At 36.4% G+C, this 6,545-nt stretch overlaps 1 long non-coding RNA gene across 1 annotated transcript; it reads right to left on the bottom strand.

The window, feature by feature from the left end:
* Positions 1-203: 203 nt before the first annotated feature.
* On the bottom strand, positions 204-3,879 carry LOC108749519. Its single transcript, XR_001939375.1, has 3 exons — positions 3,700-3,879; positions 517-999; positions 204-352 (listed from the first exon to the last, which is right to left on the bottom strand). It is a non-coding gene; the product is annotated as an uncharacterized LOC108749519 (long non-coding RNA).
* Positions 3,880-6,545: the final 2,666 nt, after the last annotated feature.

Below are 6,545 nucleotides of genomic sequence, written 5' to 3'. Positions count from 1 at the left end.
TTTCCATGTATATATATTTCATTTTGTCTTGACTTTTTGACGACGTTTGGAGTTTTTAAGGCACCATTCGATATTTTTAGATATTTATTATTAGATCAATTTAAATCTGTATGTAAAAAAGAAAATATAATCCGATTTCTATGATGATATAAAAACTTGTGTAAGTATATCAGAATTTTTTCAAATTTTTATATATTCCGGGACAGTAAACAATTTGCTGTATCTCGAAGATCCATGTTGAAAGAATTAAAAATTCACGTTGCTGACGGAGGATTAAGGCGTTTGGTCCATTACATTCAGGACATTTCAGGATGGTGTGTCGAATCTCTTACTTGAAGATCTCAACGTTACCCTACGTAACATGGATGATTACTAAATGGCCAAGAAGTATGTGAAGAGAAAGAGATTAACGAGCAATCGCTGTCACTAACCGAGCTACGATAGTGTTCTGGCATTTGTTGTAAGCGAGGCGTCTTAATGAGACTAGCGTGGAGTGAAACGTTTGACAAGACTCACCGACGATTGCAGGACGAACGGCGCGATGATAAGCGGTCCAGATAAAGTCGCCGTGCTGTACGGAGAGCCGGCCGGAGGCGAGGCGCGAGTCTGCACGACGGGCGTGCAAAAGCCGGGTATCATCGTGAATAGGGAGCAATCAGATATCATTAGCGTTTTTATATAAGGCCGCGGTGTGCCTCACCGGTGGTTCCGCAAGGCCGCCAGCAACGGTTCCCACGCTCGCAGGTGAAGCGATTTCAACGATGGGGGATCGCCGCCGCCTAATCGCTGGATACATTTAATTCCTCTCGTTAGGGCATTAACGAGCGAGAGGTGAAAGATGATTTTCGCCAATGAATTATTGCTTCCCATCGCCGCCGTTCGTTTTACATTGCGTGTTACGTTCGAGGCACGATTGGCGTTGTCGACCAGTTCTTATTTCGTTCGTATTATTTCATCGACGCGCGTACTGTGTTTTGTAAGATAGCAACTGAAAAAATGCTACGGAAAGGATATATAGAAAGGACCAAATTGAGACTATTTTGCGTCTTAATTTAAGAGTGTAATTTCTCGAAACTTTGATTTTAATAATTTGAACGTCAATGTTTCCAATGCATTTTGTAAAATGCATTGATACTCCACGGAAAAAAACGATTTTGTTGAAGTATTTAAAAATTTAGGTAGATCCAACTTTGAAAATATATAATTTTGTTAGATCATTAAAATAATTACGTAGGAAATTCAGGCACGATAAGCAGTGTTGGAAAAATTTCGATATTCCAGCAACCATTTTGAGCGTACATCCTACATTATTTTGATAGATCAACGAAATTAATTTCAGATCTGTAAATTTTTAGATACTTCAGTAAAATCATTTTTTTTTCTGTTACTAAAATTGTAAAACGTATGGCTTCTCACGTAAGAAAAATATTTAATGGTAGAGAACATAATTTGAATACTCATTTATTATTATTGCAAATTGTTTATTTCAGACACATGATTGTATTATTTTCATCTTCGTTTTATTCTGTATTTTGTGCAGACTTTAGCTTGTGACAGGAGCATCACGTCGCAGCATCTTTTGTAAAATTATGACGGTTTTTTATAGTCTTCCCTACTGGAATCAATTTGCATTTTTATCGTGTATTTTATGTGTAAGCATAAATAGTTGTCACTTTTTTATTCTCAAAATCCTGATCGTTTCAGCAGCACGTCTCTTACTCTATACGCAAATTGCATTTTTATCTAACGACCGACGTGGTGAGAATTGTCGTGGCGCGCGACATTACGGTGGGAGAGACATGAAATATCGACGAAAGCACATAATTACATATTTATAGCTGTTGAGAGGTGTAAAAGCAATTCGCGCGCGCGACTATTATCTCGTTTTAACAGGTATTTTCTCGTTTTAACAGATATTTTCAGAAATATTGTTGAATGACGGCGTCGCTAACCGACGATAGTGAGCGCGGTTATGGAGATTGGCATCTGACGCGATTATCTTGCTTGAAATTGTCCTGTCGTCTCAAACACTCGACGCGCTGCCGCACGTATCTTCAGTGTCGCCAATTGTCGTTTAGCCGGTTTAATGTTTCGTGAAAGCTCGTTTGACGTAAAAAGAAATGCATTGGACACTTTGTCACAGTGACACGCAGTCGCTGAGATGCGACAGCTTCGTGACAGATTTCGTTCATATCCTTCATTAGCATTAATTTCTAATTAATTGTAGATCTGTACAAAAGTAAGATGAAAAAATTGTTTGGAAATAATATTATTTTTTCACAATTTTTATTTCTAAGATAGAAATTAACTTAGAAATTTGTATATTTATAAAATAAAAATAAATAAAAGAGAAAAATCAAATATTTTAAATCGCCTTTCTAAAGTTTTTATCTTCAAAATGAAAACAGACTTTAAAGAAAAATAAAATATTTTAAATTATTTTAATGGAATATATATCTTTTTTGTTTCTCTCTCTCTCTCTCTCTCTCTCTCTCTCTCTCTCTCTCTCTCTCTCTCTCTCTCTTTATTTCTATTTCTGTATAACTGCCGATATTTATTAACTATCAGATGAATATTTAATAAAGATTACAATTAAAAGATTAAAGATGGACAGTAATTTCAATAAGCTAAAGTTAATTAACTCGGATCATGTAGTTGGCGTACACACAATCTCGGCTTTCTAAATAGTTCAGGATAAAACGCGATCATAAAAGTAAAACAGCTGTATGGCATTTTATTTCATTAGGAGTCATTGAATCTAATTGTCGATTAACGTGTTGAGTTAGTTTATTCTAAAGATTCGAGACAAGATAATATCGAATATATTCTGCACTACGAGAAAAGAATCCATGTTAGGATTTTATGATGTATCATCGATTTTACTGTCGCTCCGTTTTAAAGTCGATAAATGCATCGGCTTTCAAACTAACCACGGATACTAATAAACTTGGAAGATATTATACCATTATATCGTTCCGCTCGTATTCTTATTGCGATCTAAATGTATTATCGTGTTACAACGTGCCGGTTCGCGACTAGTTAACCGATACGCGCTCGCCGTTATTTGCCCATTAGACTTGATGTTATCGATCGGAATCGTCTGAAACTAGATCCCCACGACTCGGGAATCATTTACCTACAGCAATGAAAACCTAATTATGCGATCACCACCACGATCTCTCTCCCACTCTCATTTCTTCGTGTCTTACTTGACATTGTTGGAACGTCTTTTACATAAAGTAGATTGCTTTTAGAATTTATATTGAATATTGTTACCATACTGTACTGATAGATACTTCTGAAAAGTGTCTCATATTTTCCCATAATTGAAAAGGAATTAAATGTAATATAAATTATAAGGACCTTCGTATATAAAATAAAATAATACTAATAATAATATCGTAATTAAACAAGTAAGTACGGCTATGAGAATCAAAATGCAATTAACAGTACACTGATTATTCGAATTAAGTGTTAAACTTGATAAATATACTAATTTTTTCTCTTACGGTACTTGAACTCGATTTTAATTTCAACTACTTCTTATCTAATCTTAAAGTTTTCATTCATTCTGTTATCGAAGTATTATCTCTTACATTATTTTCTCCCACAAAGGATTACACTAAACACAATAAATTTCTCTTTTTTTTTCTTTTCTTCTCTTGATCGAACATATATGAATGCGATTGTATTTCATACCTTGGCCAATGTTTCCAAACGAAATCTCGGTATACAGATGGTATTCGCGTAGCACGATTATAACGAGGTTCAAATGAGACTCCAATGTTTTATTCCGGTCGTTGGGTATCGCTTTTAACGTTGCATGCTCCTACAACGGCTCTTATTCACTTCGACGCATTTGTTGGAGTGCGACGCGAATAAATCTAGCCAGTTTTGACAGAGCGGAAAAAGGATGAAGAGAGAAAGAAGATTAGGTGGTAACCATGGCAACGCTAGGCTTGTTTATTTCACGCGCATGCGCACTCCATTTTGCGCCAACACTAAGATCAAAGATGCCGACAGGGAGTCGCGCTACTGTATGTACTGTGGCATTACCGCGAGTCTTTCTCTAATTCCTCTTTGATTGATGGCGATTGCTAGATTTTTGTCCTGCCTGGGTGATTGCTGTAGGTAGACAGGCAGTGGCTTCAGGTATCTTACCTATGAGCACGTATCTGGAATATGTCGCGCGCAACGACGCGAGTGAGCCCGGGCGCGACCGTTACAACAAGAAAGAGAAGAGATGAGCAGGAAGATATTCGATAATAGCCACCGATTGCGTAAAACATCCTCTCTGCGTGGCTCGTGGACGGGGTCCACGCGATTGAGTCGTTGATGTGGAAACGCGCAATGGGCAAGCAGAGAAAAAGGAGTAAACGTGAAGGTGAGGGGAGAAGACAGGCGAGCAGACGGGACGCGTAACCGGCGTTTAATTTCACGCACGAGCCGCGATGTGTCATTACGACGATGGTGTACGTGATTCCGATGCATCAATTTCTTCGAGAGTTGGTATGTCGTCTGTGTTTCTGTAAGAAATATGGATTTTATCACTTTAACTATTTAGGATACATTACATATCACGAACACGATATTCTTTAAGATGCTTATATTATGCGATATGTGAAAGTCTTCCTTAAAATCACTAATATATCATCGTTAGATCTTTTTTCACTTTCTGGATGAGTTTTGTGAAACATATTGAATTTTCGAATTTTTGCGTTGCTATTTTCTATAATGAATAAGAACGAACAATCTTAATTTGGTGGAGATAATTGTAGAGGATAATAGAGAAATAGATATATTAAATAAAAACATAATTTTATGGCTTCAAGAATAAATCAAATATAAATGCCTATATAATATATAATGCGTAAATAATATATATTTATCAGATCTAATTCGCAAACAATTGGAATGTACACACTAACGAAGTTAACTATGTTTCGATTCTGAATTGGAGTTCTCCTCATTACGGAAGTCAAGTACAGTTAAGTCAATTCGTACTTCCGCATTGAGGCAGATTCAAATTCAGAGTTGAAACGTTTGCAGTTATTTTTGTTAATAGGCACATTTCAGTTGTTTGCGAATTATAATACATCTTATCGCCATATAAATATATTATTTGTGCACCAATAATCGCGAAGGCTCATGTAAGCAATTTACTTACATTTGAAATAGATGTATATTATAATATTATTGAAATAGATACGTAAAGAGATATAAGTATTATTTTACAATAAAATTGTTTTTTAATTAATTTTTTTTTATGTAGAACATTATATTCATTTATGGGGATGCTTTTTATACTTATAATCAAGGCTGTAATGTAGACAAAATTTCAATCATTGGCGCATTTCAGCCAAGTATAGATGAGGTCTTCTACTGATATGACTACTTGTTTTTACTATTTAAAGATGATTAAACTACGCTTCTAATTCTATTTGAAGTTACGATTGAGTCTTGAAATTTAACCTAATGAAATTTAATCTAATACGTCAGATACATCAGATTGACTATGATGATTCGTCTGCGCCCGCAAAAATCTAACGAGATCACTGACAGCTCTTCAATAGTTCGCTTCGCTGACCTCGCGCTCGTAATTTCATCCGCTCCATCCGCTCTATTCGTATCCGCGTCGGAAAATAAAAGCGATAACCACCGCGATCGCCGCGACGATGCATGTTGGCCCCTGCGCTCCTTATTTCGCCCGCTCGTGCGCGTAGTCTCTCTTAATTGCGCTGATATACGATTCGCCTGTAAACTTCAGGTCTATTTCATCCGACGCCGTTAACGTTACGCAATTGTGATGCGAGACGAGACGAGACGAGATGAGACGATACGATGCGTGATGCGATGCGCGATCGTAAATTACCTCTTATCCTTCTTCGCGCATGCAGAACCTTTAGCTCTTCTTCGATGTACGGAGAGTATTGGCGGAAAGAAAGTTAAAATTTCACGCTATCACCGATATGATGTTGGAATCGCGTGTCTTGGAATTTAATCGGTCATTTGGCGCCTTTAACGATCGATCGATCAATCGATTAATGATCGATTTTATTAGACGAGATTAACTGTTATTGTTGTTTTCGTCTCGAGATTTCCGAGCGTATTTGTCAGGACGACAATCGCGAATTTTATTGAGGGAACCCCGAGAAGATAAATTTTTATTTTATAATCATAAGAATACAATATTGCCTATTCTGTAACGTTTAACGACAATATCGATGTCGTTACAGTATCGTTGCGTATTTTATATGGTAAAAAACCTGCGCAACAACACATAACGATATCGACAGTGTCGTCATGAAATTAGAGAATAGCACTGCAGGTGTAACATTGCACATAATGATAATTGAATATAATTTGGGGCATTTCTGATTAATGGCAAATTTCTAATAGCGGATTTATACTGGCTTATAAAATTTGTGGCCAATTTCTGATTGGTCACAAATTTTATAATTCATTATCATCACTGTCATTACTTTGAACAACTGCGCATTTATGGGAATAATATATCATGATTTGAAGTTATAGCTGAGTCTTAG

Source organism: Trachymyrmex septentrionalis, unplaced genomic scaffold (assembly GCF_001594115.1).
Source record: "Trachymyrmex septentrionalis isolate Tsep2-gDNA-1 unplaced genomic scaffold, Tsep1.0 scaffold11, whole genome shotgun sequence".
Lineage (NCBI taxonomy): Eukaryota > Metazoa > Arthropoda > Insecta > Hymenoptera > Formicidae > Trachymyrmex > Trachymyrmex septentrionalis.
Note: the sequence above shows the minus strand (reverse complement) of the source record. Positions and strands in the feature narration are given on the sequence as shown.